Raw genomic sequence first — 15,747 nt, forward strand, 5'->3', positions numbered from 1 at the left:
TCCAGAAGTTCAGACTTTCGTGAAAGGCGTGCTGCACATCCAACCTCCATTTGTGCCTCCAGTGGCACCATGGGATCTTAATGTGGTGTTGCACTTCCTTCAATCACATAGGTTTGAACCTTTACGGAAGGTGGAGTTGAAATTCCTCACTTGGAAAGTGGTCATCCTGTTGGCCTTGGCATCTGCAAGGCGGGTGTCTGAGTTGGCGGCCTAGTCTCACAAGAGCCCTTATTTGATCTTCCATGAAGATAGAGCTGAATTGAGGACACGTCAACAATTTCTACCGAAGGTGGTTTCCTCTTTCCACATGAACCAACCTATTGTGGTGCCTGTGGCTACTGACGCCTTTGCTGAGTCAAAATCTCTGGATGTAATCAGAGCTTTGAAGATTTATGTCGCCAGAACAGCTCAGATTAGGAAAACAGAGGCTCTGTTTGTCCTGTATGCTCCCAACAAGGTTGGGTGTCCTGCTTCCAAGCACGCTGGATCTGTAACACGATTCAGCATGCTCATTCCATGGCTGGATTGCCGTTACCGGAATCGGTGAAGGCCCAATCTACTAGAAAGGTGGGCTCATCCTGGGCAACTTTGCTGAGCAGCTACTTGGTCGGGGTCAAACACATTTGCGAAGTTCTACAAGTTTGACACCTTGGCCGATGAAGACCTTAAGTTTGGTCAATCGGTGCTGCAGAGTCACCCGCACTCTCCCGCCCGTTCTAGAGCTTTGGTATAACCCCATGGTTCTAATGGTGACCCCAGCATCCTCTAGGACGTATGAGAAAATAGGATTTTAATACTTACCGGTAAATCCTTTTCTCTTAGTCCGTAGAGGATGCTGGGCGCCCGTCCCAGTGCGTACTGTATCTGCAGTTATTAGTGTGGTTACACACACGTTGTGTTACGTTATTGTCAGCATGTTGTTGCATTTGTTCATGCCATTGACTTGTGTTCTGTTGGATGCCACGTTGTACGGCATGCTTGAGGTGTGAGCTGTTATGAATCTCACCTTAGTTTAACAATAAATCCTTTCCTCGAAATGTCCGTCTCCCTGGGCACAGTTCCTATAACTGGAGTCTGGAGGAGGGGTATAGAGGGAGGAGCCAGTTCACACCCTTTCCAAGTCTTAAAGTGCCCATGTCTCCTGCGGATCCCGTCTATACCCCATGGTTCTAATGGTGACCCCAGCATCCTTTACGGACTAAGAGAAAAGGATTTACCGGTAGGTATTAAAATCCTATTTTTTCTGTCGACCATTTGACCCTGACAACGTTTTCTACTGTCTACCTATTCTATGTTGACCTTTTGACTACCATTAGTGGTAGACCTATTGACTGTAGACCTTTTTAGTGTAGACCTAATAATCCGCACCCCTGATGATGCATCCTCTTGTTAAATAGCCCCTATGTTCAGAAATGCAGAAATCCTCTGAAAATTGAAAGCATTTTTTGGGGTTAAAAAAATAGGCCCTGAAAAGAGGTATGTGTCTTTATATTGCTTACTGTGGTCTTGTGCACTTCTGAGCCAAATATATACTTCATTACATTTAAATCGCACTCGTTTTTTATATTACCCTCCTTAATTAGGCATTGCCCTAATTAAATTGTTTAGCAAAGCTCCTCATAGTATCTATAATAAGAAATACTTGTTGACCCTGTTTGTGTATATTGCTTAAATGCAACAAATAATTCACTTGTTTTTATGTTTCTGAAGAAAAGAAAGAAACTGGGACAGTAATTTGTATATATATTCTATAATTACATTTATATACTGAGTAAAAGCAATGTCTTCCTGGCAACTAGGGTCAAGTACGGTCAGACTGATCAAACAATTAACCTGCCCACACTTACCTCCGGGTGACCTCACACACACACACACACACACAGAGCAGTCAGTCACTGCATTGCCTCCACTTACTGCTGCTTTATTATACATTTACCATTGATCCACAGAGGAAGTACTTCATGCACTAAGAAAGCAGCTGTACGGCTCTTTAGCAGGTTCTTCCTATCCTGTGGCATTTCTCTTACATTGATTTCACTTCTCCTCTTGCTACCAGTGCAATACAAGTCTTTTCCAATCTTCTGTGTTTCCGTAAAACACAATCAAGTTGTTCAGTTTACTTACTGTTTAAACAGTGTTTAATGTGAATTCTGTTAAATCAGATCCCGGGCCTGTGTAATCTGCACACAATGCCGATGTTCATCTGGCTGATCGATTTTTCTCTTACATCCTAGAGGATGCTGGGGTCCATATTAGTACCATGGGGTATAGACGGGTCCACTAGGAGCCACTGGCACTTTAAGAGTTTGAGAGTGCGGGTTGGCTCCTCCCTCTATGCCCCTCCTACCAGACTCAGTTTAGAAAATGTGCCCGGAGGAGCCGGTCACAGCTAGGGGAGCTGCTAGAGCTTTTTTAGTTTTATTATTTTCTAAGAGTTAGTTTAGGCACAGGGAAGCTGCTGGCAACAGCCTCCCTGCTTTGAGGGACTAAGGGGGGGAGTAGTGTCCGTCCTGTGGGGTCTGAGCCACTATCTCCACTGACAGGACATTAGCTCCTGAGGGTGTTGATCGCTAGCCGTCCGAGGCGACAGCTCACTCCCGCAGCATGCCGTCACCCCCTTACAGAGCCATAAGATTCCGGTGGCGAGTGATTTACCAGTCCCCCTGACAAGCGGGGAGCCGGTGTGTAGATGGCGGCAATAGGGTGGGAGCGCAGTATTATCTGCGCTCCAGAGGCTCAGCGGTACATAGTGCGGTGCTGTGAGGTGCGCCCTGAGCCAGCGCCGATACCCTACACTGGTCTACAAGTCTGTCAGGGACCTCGGTAACGCTGCCAACACTAACCTCAGGCCACTATAAAACTAGAAATGTGCACCGGAAATTTTTCGGGTTTTGGTTTTGGATTCGGTTCCGCGGCCGTGTTTTGGATTCGGACGCGTTTTGGAAAAACCTCCCTGAAAATTTTTTGTCGGATTCGGGTGTGTTTTGGATTCGGGTGTTTTTTTTTTTCAAAACCCCCTCAAAAACAGCTTAAATCATAGAATTTGGGGGTAATTTTGATCCTATAGTATTATTAACCTCAATAACCATAATTTCCACTCATTTCCAGTCTATTCTGAACACCTCACACCTCACAATACTATTTTTAGTCCTAAAATTTGCACTGAGGTCGCTGGATGACTAAGCTAAGCGACCCAAGAGGGCGGCACAAACACCTGGCCCATCTAGGAGTGGCACTGCAGTGTCAGAAAGGATGGCACCTAAAAAAATTGGCCCCAAACAGCACATGATGCAAAGAAAAGAGAAAAAGAGGTGCACTGTGGTCGCTGGATGGCTAAGCTAAGCGACACAAACACCTCAATATCACAGGAATTATTTGTTCTAATCAATGGTATTATTGGTCCAAATCACTGGAAGAAAGTGACAAAATCACAGGAATTATTCGTTCTAATCAATGGTATTATTGGTCCGAATCACTGGAAGAAAATGACAAGATCACAGGAATTATTCGTTCTAATCAATGGTATTATTGGTCCAAATCACTGGAAGAAAATGACAAAATCATTGGAATTATATGGCAGTAATGTCGGGAATTATATCAAATGGCAGTACCACTGGACATATACGGAAGTGTCAGACAGGATGGCACTTAAAAAAATAGTCCCCAAACAGCACATGATGCAAAGAAAAGAGAAGAAAAGGTGCACTGTGGTCGCTGGATGGCTAAGCTAAGCGACACAAACACCTCAATATCACAGGAATTATTCGTTCTAATCAATGGTATTATTGGTCCAAATCACTGGAAGAAAGTGACAAAATCACAGGAATTATTCGTTCTAATCAATGGTATTATTGGTCCAAATCACTGGAAGAAAATGACAAAATCATTGGAATTATATGGCAATAATGTCGGGAATTATATCAAATGGCAGTACCACTGGACATATACGGAAGTGTCAGACAGGATGGCACTTAAAAAAATAGTCCCCAAACAGCACATGATGCAAAGAAAAGAGAAGAAAAGGTGCACTGTGGTCGCTGGACGGCTAAGCTAAGCGACACAAACACCTCAATATCACAGGAATTATTTGTTCTAATCAATGGTATTATTGGTCCAAATCACTGGAAGAAAATGACAAAATCATTGGAATTATATGGCAATAATGTCGGGAATTATATCAAATGGCAGTACCACTGGACATATACGGAAGTGTCAGACAGGATGGCACTTAAAAAAAATAGTCCCCAAACAGCACATGATGCAAAGAAAAGAGAAGAAAAGGTGCACTGTGGTCGCTGGATGGCTAAGCTAAGCGACACAAACACCTCAATATCACAGGAATTATTCGTTCTAATCAATGGTATTATTGGTCCAAATCACTGGAAGAAAGTGACAAAATCACAGGAATTATTCGTTCTAATCAATGGTATTATTGGTCCAAATCACTGGAAGAAAATGACAAAATCATTGGAATTATATGGCAATAATGTCGGGAATTATATCAAATGGCAGTACCACTGGACATATACGGAAGTGTCAGACAGGATGGCACTTAAAAAAATAGTCCCCAAACAGCACATGATGCAAAGAAAAGAGAAGAAAAGGTGCACTGTGGTCGCTGGACGGCTAAGCTAAGCGACACAAACACCTCAATATCACAGGAATTATTTGTTCTAATCAATGGTATTATTGGTCCAAATCACTGGAAGAAAATGACAAAATCATTGGAATTATATGGCAATAATGTCGGGAATTATATCAAATGGCAGTACCACTGGACATATACGGAAGTGTCAGACAGGATGGCACTTAAAAAAATAGTCCCCAAACAGCACATGATGCAAAGAAAAGAGAAGAAAAGGTGCACTGTGGTCGCTGGATGGCTAAACTAAGCGACACAAACACCTTCAAATCACTGGAAGAAAATGACAAAATCACAGGAATTATTAGTTCTAATTAATGGTATTATTGGTCCAAATCACTGGAAGAAAATGACAAAATCACTGGAATTATTTGGCAAGATCACTGTAATTAATAATTAATTATAAATCACTGATATTAATTGGTAAAATCTCGCTATCGCCTGCCTAGTGAAGTGGAATCTAGATGGGATTATGTACCGGGGACACAATAACTTCATCGATTGTCTAAATCCCAATGCACTAATGGCGGAAAACGCGAGCACGTCTAACAGCGCACTGATTATACTGAGAACTGATTATACTGATCAATCACTGATTATACTGAGCACTGATTTTACTGAGCACTGATGATACTACGGAGAACTGACACTGAGCAGCGAGAACAGCACTGAACTATTGTACTGTAGTATACTGGTCACCACAATGCTGCACTGTACTACTATATACTGCTCACAACAATGCAGCACAGATATGGATACTTGAAGTGACACAGAGCTGCAAGATACAGCAATGGCCTACTGTACTGTACAACTATATACTGTTGGTCACCAAAATGCTGCACTGTACTACTATATATACTGCTCACAAAAATGCAGCACAGATATGGAATGGATACTTGCAGTGACACAGAGCTGCAAGATACAGCAATGGCCTACTGTACTGTACAACTATATACTGTTGGTCACCAAAATGCTGCACTGTACTACTATATATACTGCTCACAAAAATGCAGCACAGATATGGAATGGATACTTGCAGTGACACAGAGCTGCAAGATACAGCAATGGCCTACTGTACTGTACAACTATATACTGTTGGTCACCAAATTGCTGCACTGTACTACTATATATACTGCTCACAAAAATGCAGCACAGATATGGAATGGATACTTGCAGTGACACGGAGCTGCAAGATACAACAATGGCCTACTATACTGTACAACTATATACTGTTGGTCACCAAAATGCAGCACACTGAGCACAGATATTTGCAGCACACTGAGCACAGATATGGAGCTTTTCAGGCAGAGAACGTAGATATTTGCAGCACACTGAGCACAGATATTTGCAGCACACTGAGCACAGATATGAAGCTTTTCAGGCAGAGAACGTAGCCACGTCCTCTCCGTTCAATCTCCAATGCACGAGTGAAAATGGCGGCGACACGCGGCTCTTTATATAGAATATGAATCTCGCGAGAATCCGACAGCGGGATGATGACGTCCGGCCACGTTCGGGTTAACCGAGCAAGGCGGGAAGATCCGAGGCTGCCTCGGAACCGTGTAAAATAGGTGAAGTTCGGGGGGGTTCGGATCTCGACGAACCGAACCCGCTCATCTCTATATAAAACAACTGAAGAGCGGGAAGCAGCGCCATGTTCAGGGGTGGAGCTTCTCCTCAGAGCGGACCCAGCAGTGTTCAGCGCCATTTTCCTGCCTGCAGATCCTGATACAGAGACGCTGACAGGGAGAGCTGTTCCTCCAAGCAACTCCAGCTATCCTGTGTGGTACCAGGGGGTTGTAGAAGGGGGGGGGGGGGGGGGTGTGGAGGCTGTGTAAAGTCTGTGTAGTCTATTAAGGTACACAGATAGCGCTGGTAGTTGTGTTATTTCTACCTCAGAAAGCGCTGTGTGCGGGTTGGCTCCAATTTCTGTGTCTCTCTGTGGCATATTTTTGGGGAAACTGAGTCTGACATTTCCCTGTGTGTGTGGGGGTGTTTGTTATATTCCATAGCCATGTCTAGGGACTCTGTGTCATATGCTGCAGGGGATGTTTCCTTTCAGGAGGAGTCCATTCCATGTACACAGAAATGTAATGCCTTGTCGCAGATCCCTGTTATTGAGCCTGAGTGGTTAACCTCTATTAAAGGGATGATCTCTCAGATCTCTACTAGGGTAGCAAATACTGAGACTGAAACTCAGGTGTTAAAGAAATCTATGGCAGTTTGGTCAGGTTCTGTTCCTATTCCTGCAAAATCCCCTAGCATGTTCCCACAGAAAAGTGCTCTTGCCCAAATTACGCAAGATGACACGGATACCGATTCTGATACTGAAGACGGTGATGGGGATGTGCTGAGGGGGGCGGCATTCCTTGCAAAGGGGGTGCAGCTCATGATTGAGGCCATTAGAGATGTGTTAAACATTAATGACATGCCACCTGAGCAGGTTGAGGTGGCTTACTTCACTGACAATAAGAAAGCCTCGCTAACCTTCCCTGCGTCTAAAGAATTAAATGCTGTATTTGAAAAATCCTGGGAAAATCCGGAGAGACTCGGACGTTTCAGACACGTCTGGGTGTCTTCTGACCTGGATCCCTGGGTACAGGATGAGAGGCTACCTTGATGCGGTGGGTAAGCTCATAGCCCTGGCCAGGAATATGCTAAGTGCCTCTGGTTACTACAGGTTGAGCTAGTGTGAGATAGTGCACCTGCTACCTTTTCCCTCTGTACAGGATATTGTGTCCCAGGGGTACAGACTGGAGTTTCAAGAATTCCCGCCTCACCGATTCTTCAAAACAGGCTTGTCAGCCTTGCTGACAGACAGGGCTATCCTACAGGAAGCCATCCTAAAATTGGAAGAGTCACAAGTCATTATTCCAGTTCCATTTCATATGCAAAACAAGGGTTATTATTCAAACCTTTTCGTGGTACCGAAACCGGATGGTTCGGTCAGACCGATTTTGAACTTGAAATCGCTGAACCCTTACCTGAAGGTCTTCAAATTCAAAATGGAGTCTCTCAGGGCAGTGATCTCAGGTCTGGAGGAGGGAGAGTTTCTGGTATCCCTGGATATCAAGGATGAGTACCTCCACATCCAGATTTGGCTGCCGCACCAGGCTTATCTCAGATTTGCACTGTTAGACAGTCACTATCAATTTCAGGTGCTGCCATTCGGCCTCTCCACAGCACCGAGGGTGTTCACCAAGGTGATGGCAGAGATGATGGTTCACCACAGACAGGGGGTGAACATAGTTCCATATCTGGACAATCTGCTGATAAAGGCATCATCCAGGGAGACGTTGTTGCAGTCCATTGTTCTCACGACTCATCTGGTCAGGGAACATGGTTGGATCCTGAACCTTCCAAAATCACATTTGGAGCCGACAAGGAGATTGTCTTTTCTGGGAATGATCCTCGACACGGAAGTGCAGAGGGTGTTTCTGCCAGAGGAGAAAGCGTTGGTGATTCAAACAATGGTCCAGGACATCCTGAAGCCAGCCCGGGTATCGGTTCATCAGTGCATTCGCCTTCTGTGGAAGATGGTTGCTTCTTACGAGGCTCTACAGTACGGAAGGTTTCATGCTCGTTCCTTCCAACTGGATCTCCTGGACAAGTGGTCGGGATCTCATCTACACATGCACCAGAAAATACGTCTGTCACCGAAAACCAGGATCTCACTCCTCTGGTGGCTGCAAATTCCTCACTTTCTGGAGGGCCGCAGGTTCGGGATTCAGGGCTGGACCCTTCTAACCACGGATGCAAGTCTCCAGGGCTGGGGTGCAGTCACTCAGTGGGAAATCTTCCAAGGAAGGTGGTTAAGCCTGGAATCCAGTCTTCCAATAAACATTCTGGAACTAAGAGCCGTCTACAATGGTCTTCTCCAAGTGGCAGTCGGACAATGTAACGACGGTGGCTTACATAAACCGACAGGGCAGAACGAAGAGCAGAGCTGCGATGTCAGAGGTAACAAGAATCATCCTCTGGGCAGAAAAACACGCGTTGGCACTGTCAGCAATCTTCATTCTGGGAGTAGACAACTGGGAAGCGGACTTCCTCAGCAGACACGATCTCCATCCAGGAGAGTGGGGCCTCCATCCAGAGGTGTTCAAGGAGGTGACAGATCTTTGGGGAGTATCTCAAATAGACATGATTGCTTCCCATCTCAACAAGAAGCTTCGGAGGTATTGTTCCAGGTCAAGGGACCCACAAGCCGTGGCAGTGGACACCTTGGTGTCTCCGTGGGTGTTCCAGTTGGTGTACGTGTTTCCTCCACTTCCACTCATTCCAAGAGTTCTAAAACTCATAAGGAGAACAAGAGTTCAGGCAATCCTCATTGCTCCGGGCTGGCCAAGAAGGGCTTGGTACGCGGATCTTCTGGGTCTTCTGCTGGAAGATCCAAGGCTTCTTCCTCTTCAGGAGGACCTACTGCAACAGGGCTGTTCGCTTATCAAGACTTACCGCGGCTACGTTTGACGGCATGGAAGTTGATCGCCAGATATTAGCTCGGAAGGGCATTCCGAACAAGGTTATTCCTACTCTGATACAGGCTAAGAAAGGAGTAACGTATAAACATTACTATCGCATTTGGAAAAAGTATGTATCTTGGTGTGAGTCCAAGAAGTTTCCTACGGTGGAGTTTCAACTAGGACGGTTTCTCCTCTTCCTGCAAGCAGGTGTGGATATGGGCCTGAGGTTGGGATCCGTAAAGGTCCAGATTTTGTCCCTATCCATTTTCTTCCAGAAACAACTGGCTTCCCTCCCTGAGGTTCAGACTTTCTTGAAAGGGGTTCTGCACATCCAGCCTCCCTTTGTGCCTCCTACGGCAGCCTGGGATCTTAACATGGTGTTACAGTTCCTCCAATCAGATTGGTTCGAGCCTCTACAGGAGGTTGAGGTCAAGTTTCTCACATAGAAGGCTGTTACTTTGTTGGCCTTAGCTTCTGCTAGACGTGTGTCGGAGTTGGGGGCTTTGTCTTGTAAAAGACCCCACTTGATCTTCCATGAAGATAAGAGCTGAGCTCCGGACCCGTCAGCAGTTTCTTCCTAAGGTCGTGTCGGCTTTTCATATCAACAACCTATTGTGGTGCCAGTTGCTACTGACTCCTCAATTACTTCAAAGTCCTTGGATGTCGTAAGGGCTCTGAAGATCTATGTGAAGAGTACTGCTGGTCACAGAAAATCGGACTCTCTATTTGTCCTGTACGATCCCAAGAAAATTGGGTGTCCTGCTTCTAAGCAGATGATCTCTTGCTGGATCAGGTTCACTATCCAGCATGTGTATTCTACGGCAGGCTTGCCGTGTTCAAAATCTGTTCAGGCCCACTCTATTGGTAAGGTGGGTTCTTCCTGGCCAGCTGGCCGGGGTGTCTCTGCTTTACAACTTTAACAAGCGGCTACTTGGTCTGGGTCGAACACGTTTGCTAAGTTCTACAAGTTCGATACTCTGGCCGCTGAGGACCTAAAGTTTTTTTAAATCAGTTCTGCTGGAGCCTCTGCGCTCTCCCTCCCATTCTGGGAGCTTTGGTATATCCCCATGCTACTAATATGGACCCCAGCATCCTCTAGGATGTAAGAGAAAATAGGATTTTAATTACCTACCGGTAAATCCTTTTCTAATAGTCCGTAGAGGATGCTGGGCGCCCGCCCAGCGCTTCGTTATCCTGCAGTGGTTATATGGTTCAGTATGACTTTGTTCTTCATTCAGTACTGCCTGTTGCTGAGTTTCAAGCTAGTTAGCTCGGTCTGCCTTGTTGTGTCAGCTGGTGTGAATCTCGCCCCTATCTGTGTAAAATCCTTCTCTCGAAGATGTCCGTCTCCTCGGGCACAGTTTCTAGACTGAGTCTGGTAGGAGGGGCATAGAGGGAGGAGCCAGCCCAAACTCTCAAACTCTTAAAGTGCCAGTGGCTCCTAGTGGATCTGTCTATACCCCATGGTACTAATATGGACCCCAGCATCCTCTACGGACTACGAGAAAAGGATTTACCGGTAGGTAATTAAAATCCTATTATTTGCAACTGCGCTGTGCAAACATTTATAAAAGCTGCTAAGGTGCTGTTGCGATTGAGACAGATGGTGCCAGAGATGTTGTGGAAAAGTGATAGCCGTCTCTGGGCAGTGACTGGTAGGTGGTTACTAGTGCACGCAAATGTGGTACTTTCAGTGGGCGTATTATGGTACTCTGCCGGAATGTCAGTGACAGTGTTTGTGCACAGGGACGCCCGACCACACACACACTGGAGGTCATACGTGGAAGGAGAAACTGCATCGGCCATAGGGCTTGTTGTAAAGTTTCCATGGTGCAACTGAAGGTGACATCTAAGGATGCTCCAAGTGGTATTAAAGCGTGCTTGGACGCTCAAAGTGGGTACTTCAGTCACTGCACATTCGGCTGCATGGATGTACACCAAGGAAAAAGTTTGTGTAAAGTTGCAGATGGGTGACTTACAGAAGACGCTGCTGCGCGCACTGTTGTATTTACTCCTATTAGGTATTCCATCTCCAGGTTCCTTTTGTTTATTACACAACGTCCTCTACCTTTTACTAAATACAGTTATCTTTCTGCCTTCCTCCTGTGCTATTCTGACACATCTTCTATCTTAAAGCAGTTGTTTCCTTCCACGGCACTAGGAATATACAAGCAGGACAGCCAAGGGAGGGGGCAGCTACTAATTAACCTGGCCTGGGCTTGTTGGAGGGGCCCAGGTCCGCTACTGCAAAACGCCCCCTCTTACCTGTTAGCAGCAGCAGCCTCTGTCCCCAGCCCATCACCTGCTGTTTAGTGCAGGGCTGCAGTCGAGCAGAGAGGCTACTGCAGTCTTCTCTGGGTAGATGCTAGAATCAAGTGGGCTAAGGGACCTTTTCCGTAAGGGGGAGGAGTTATGACACAAGGGGGAGGAGCTAGGCCAGCGGGCTAGTTCCTCTACTATCCACGCCACCAACTATTACCTTTAGTAATCAGGTGGCGAGCCACCGAGCCCGAAGCGTGGCGAGCGAAGCGAGCCCGCGAGGGTACTTTTCGGGTACCCTGTTCGCCCATAGCTCCTCCCCCTGGTGACGTGTCTCCTCCCCTAGATACGTCAGAAGGTCCCTTCTCCCACTCCGAAATAGAATCAACCGTCTTCTCTGCCTGAAGGAGGTGGGGCCACACCTTCAACAATTGCCCCCCCCCCCCCCCCAAAATAAATAAATAATAAGAATTTACTTACCGATAATTCTATTTCTCGGAGTCCGTAGTGGATGCTGGGGTTCCTGAAAGGACCATGGGGAATAGCGGCTCCGCAGGAGACAGGGCACAAAAGTAAAGCTTTCCGATCAGGTGGTGTGCACTGGCTCCTCCCCCTATGACCCTCCTCCAAGCCAGTTAGGTACTGTGCCCGGACGAGCGTACACAATAAGGGAGGAATTTTGAATCCCGGGTAAGACTCATACCAGCCACACCAATCACACCGTACAACTTGTGATCTAAACCCAGTTAACAGTATGATAACAGCGGAGCCTCTGAAAAGATGGCTCACAACAATAATAACCCGATTTTTGTAACTATGTACAAGTATTGCAGATAATCCGCACTTGGGATGGGCGCCCAGCATCCACTACGGACTCCGAGAAATAGAATTATCGGTAAGTAAATTCTTATTTTCTCTATCGTCCTAGTGGATGCTGGGGTTCCTGAAAGGACCATGGGGATTATACCAAAGCTCCCAAACGGGCGGGAGAGTGCGGATGACTCTGCAGCACCGAATGAGAGAACTCCAGGTCCTCCTTAGCCAGGGTATCAAATTTGTAGAATTTAGCAAACGTGTTTGCCCCTGACCAAGTAGCTGCTCGGCAAAGTTGTAAAGCCGAGACCCCTCGGGCAGCCGCCCAAGATGAGCCCACCTTCCTTGTGGAATGGGCATTTACATATTTTGGCTGTGGCAGGCCTGCCACAGAATGTGCAAGCTGAATTGTATTACACATCCAACTAGCAATAGTCTGCTTAGAAGCAAGAGCACCCAGTTTGTTGGGTGCATACAGGATAACAGCAAGTCAGTTTTCCTGACTCCAGCCGTCCTGGAACATATTTTCAGGGCCCTGACAACATCTAGCAACTTGGAGTCCTCCAAGTCCCTAGTAGGTGCAAGGCACCACAATAAGCTGGTTCAGGTGAAACACTGACACCACCTTAGGGAGAGAACTGGGGACGAGTCCGCAGCTCTGCCCTGTCCGAATGGACAAACAGATATGGGCTTTTTTGAGAAAAAACCACCAATTTGACACTCGCCTGGTCCAGGCCAGGGCCAAGAGCATGGTCACTTTTCATGTGAGATGCTTCAAATCCACAGATTTGACTGGTTTTAAACCAATGTGATTTGAGGAATCCCAGAACTACGTTGAGATCCCACAGTGCCACTGGAGGCACAAAAGGGGGTTGTATATGCAATACTCCCTTGACAAACTTCTGGACTTCAGGAACTGAAGCCAATTCTTTCTGGAAGAAAATCGACAGGGCCGAAATTTGAACCTTAATGGACCCCAATTTGAGGCCCATAGGCACTCCTGTTTGCAGGAAATGCAGGAAACGACCGAGTTGAAATTTCTTTGTGGGGCCTTCCTGGCCTCACACCACGCAACATATTTTCGCCACCTGTGGTGATAATGTTGTGCGGTCACCTCCTTTCTGGCTTTGACCAGGGTAGGAATGACCTCTTCCGGAATGCCTTTTTCCCTTAGGATCCGGCTTTCCACCGCCATGCCGACAAACGCAGCTGCGGTAAGTCTTGGAACAGACATGGTACTTGCTGAAGCAAGTCCCTTCTTAGCGGCAGAGGCCATAAGACCTCTGTAAGCATCTCTTGAAGTTCCGGGTACCAAGTCCTTCTTGGCCAATCCGGAGCCATGAGTATAGTTCTTACTCCTCTACGTCTTATAATTCCCAGCACCTTAGGTATGAGAAGCAGAGGAGGGAACACATACACCGACTGGTACACCCACGGTGTTACCAGAACGTCCACAGCTATTGCCTGAGGGTCTCTTGACCTGGCGCAATACCTGTCCCGTTTTTTGTTCAGACGGGACGCCATCATGTCCACCTTTGGTATTTCCCAACGGTTTACAATCATGTGGAAAAAACTTCCCGATGAAGTTTCCACTCTCCCGGGTGGAGGTCGTGCCTGCTGAGGAAGTCTGCTTCCCAGTTTCCATTCCCGGGATGAAACACTGCTGACAGTGCTATCACATGATTTTCCGCCCAGCGAAAAGTCCTTGCAGTTTTTGCCATTGCCCTCCTGCTTCTTGTGTCGCCCTGTCTGTTTACGTGGGCGACTGCCGTGATGTTTTTCCCACTGGATCAATACCGGCTGACCTTGAAGCAGAGGTCTTGCTAAGCTTAGAGCATTATAAATTTACCCTTAGCTCCAGTATATTTATGTGGAGAAAAGTCTCCAGACTTGATCACACTCCCTGGAAATTTTTTCCTTGTGTGACTGCTCCCCAGCTTCTCGGGCTGGGCTCCGTGGTCACCAGCATCCAATCCTGAATGCCGAATCTGCGGCCCTCTAGAAGATGAGCACTCTATAACCACCACAGGAGAGACACCCTTGTCCTTGGATATAGGGTTATCCGCTGATGCATCTGAAGATGCGATCCGGACCATTTGTCCAGCAGATCCCACTGAAAAGTTCTTGCGTGAAATCTGCCGAATGGAATTGCTTCGTAGGAAGCCACCATTTTTACCAGGACCCTTGTGCAATGATGCACTGTTTTTAGGAGGTTCCTGACTAGCTCGGATAACTCCCTGGCTTTCTCTTCCGGGAGAAACACCTTTTTCTGGACTGTGTCGAGAATCATCCCTAGGCACAGCAGACGTGTCGTCGGGATCAGCTGCGATTTTGGAATATTTAGAATCCACCCGTGCTGTTGTAGCAGTATCCGAGATAGTGCTACTCCGACCTCCAACTGTTCCCTGGACTATGCCCTTATCAGGAGATCGTCCAAGTAAGGGATAATTAAGACGCCTTTTCTTCGAAGAAGAATCATCATTTCGGCCATTACCTTGGTAAAGACCCGGGGTGCCGTGGACAATCCAAACGGCAGCGTCTGAAACTGATAGTGACAGTTCTGCACCACGAACCTGAGGTACCCTTAGTGAGAAGGGCAAATTTGGGACATAGAGGTAAGCATCCCTGATGTCCCGGGACACTATATAGTCCCCTTCTTCCTGGTTCGTTATCACTGCTCTGAGTGACTCCATCTTGATTTGAACCTTTGTAAGTGTTCAAAAAATTTTTTAGAATAAGTCTCACCTAGCCTTCTGGCTTCAGTACCACAATATAGTGTGGAATAATACCCCTTTTCTTGTAGTAGGAGGGGTAATTTAATTATCACCTGCTGGGAATACAGCTTGTGAATTTTTTCCCATACTGCCTCCTTGTCGGAGGGAGACCTTGGTAAAGCAGACTTCAGGAGCCTGCGAAGGGGAAACGTCTCGACATTCCAATCTGTACCCCTGGGATACTACTTGTAGGATCCAGGGGTCCTGTACGGTCTCAGCGCCATGCTGAGAACTTGTCAGAAGCGGTGGAACGCTTCTGTTCCTGGGAATGGGCTGCCTGCTGCAGTCTTCTTCCCTTTCCTCTATCCCTGGGCAGATATGATCTTATAGGGACGAAAGGACTGAGGCTGAAAAGACGGTGTCTTTTTCTGCAGAGATGTGACTTAGGGTAAAAACGGCGGATTTTCCAGCAGTTGCCGTGGCCACCAGGTCCGATGGACCGACCCCAAATAACTCCTCTTCCTTTATACGGCAATACACCTTTGTGCCGTTTGGAATCTGCATCACCTGACCACTGTCGTGTCCATAACATCTTCTGGCAGATATGGACATCGCATTTACTCTTGATGCCAGAGTGCAAATATCCCTCTGTGCATCTCGCATATATAGAAATGCATCCTTTAAATGCTCTATAGTCAATAAAATACTGTCCCTGTCAAGGGTATCAATATTTTTAGTCAGGGAATCCGACCAAGCCACCCCAGCTCTGCACATCCAGGCTGAGGCGATCGCTGGTCGCAGTATAACACCAGTATGTGTGTATATACTTTTTATGATATTTTCCAGCCTCCTGTCA

At 46.7% G+C, this 15,747-nt stretch overlaps 1 protein-coding gene across 3 annotated transcripts in view; it reads left to right on the forward strand.

The window, feature by feature from the left end:
* Positions 1-15,747, forward strand: part of LOC134909157 (glypican-5-like) — a 437,429-nt gene that overhangs the window by 234,186 nt on the left and 187,496 nt on the right. The gene's annotated exons all lie outside the window — the stretch shown is intronic.

Source organism: Pseudophryne corroboree, chromosome 4 (assembly GCF_028390025.1).
Source record: "Pseudophryne corroboree isolate aPseCor3 chromosome 4, aPseCor3.hap2, whole genome shotgun sequence".
Classification (NCBI taxonomy): domain Eukaryota; kingdom Metazoa; phylum Chordata; class Amphibia; order Anura; family Myobatrachidae; genus Pseudophryne; species Pseudophryne corroboree.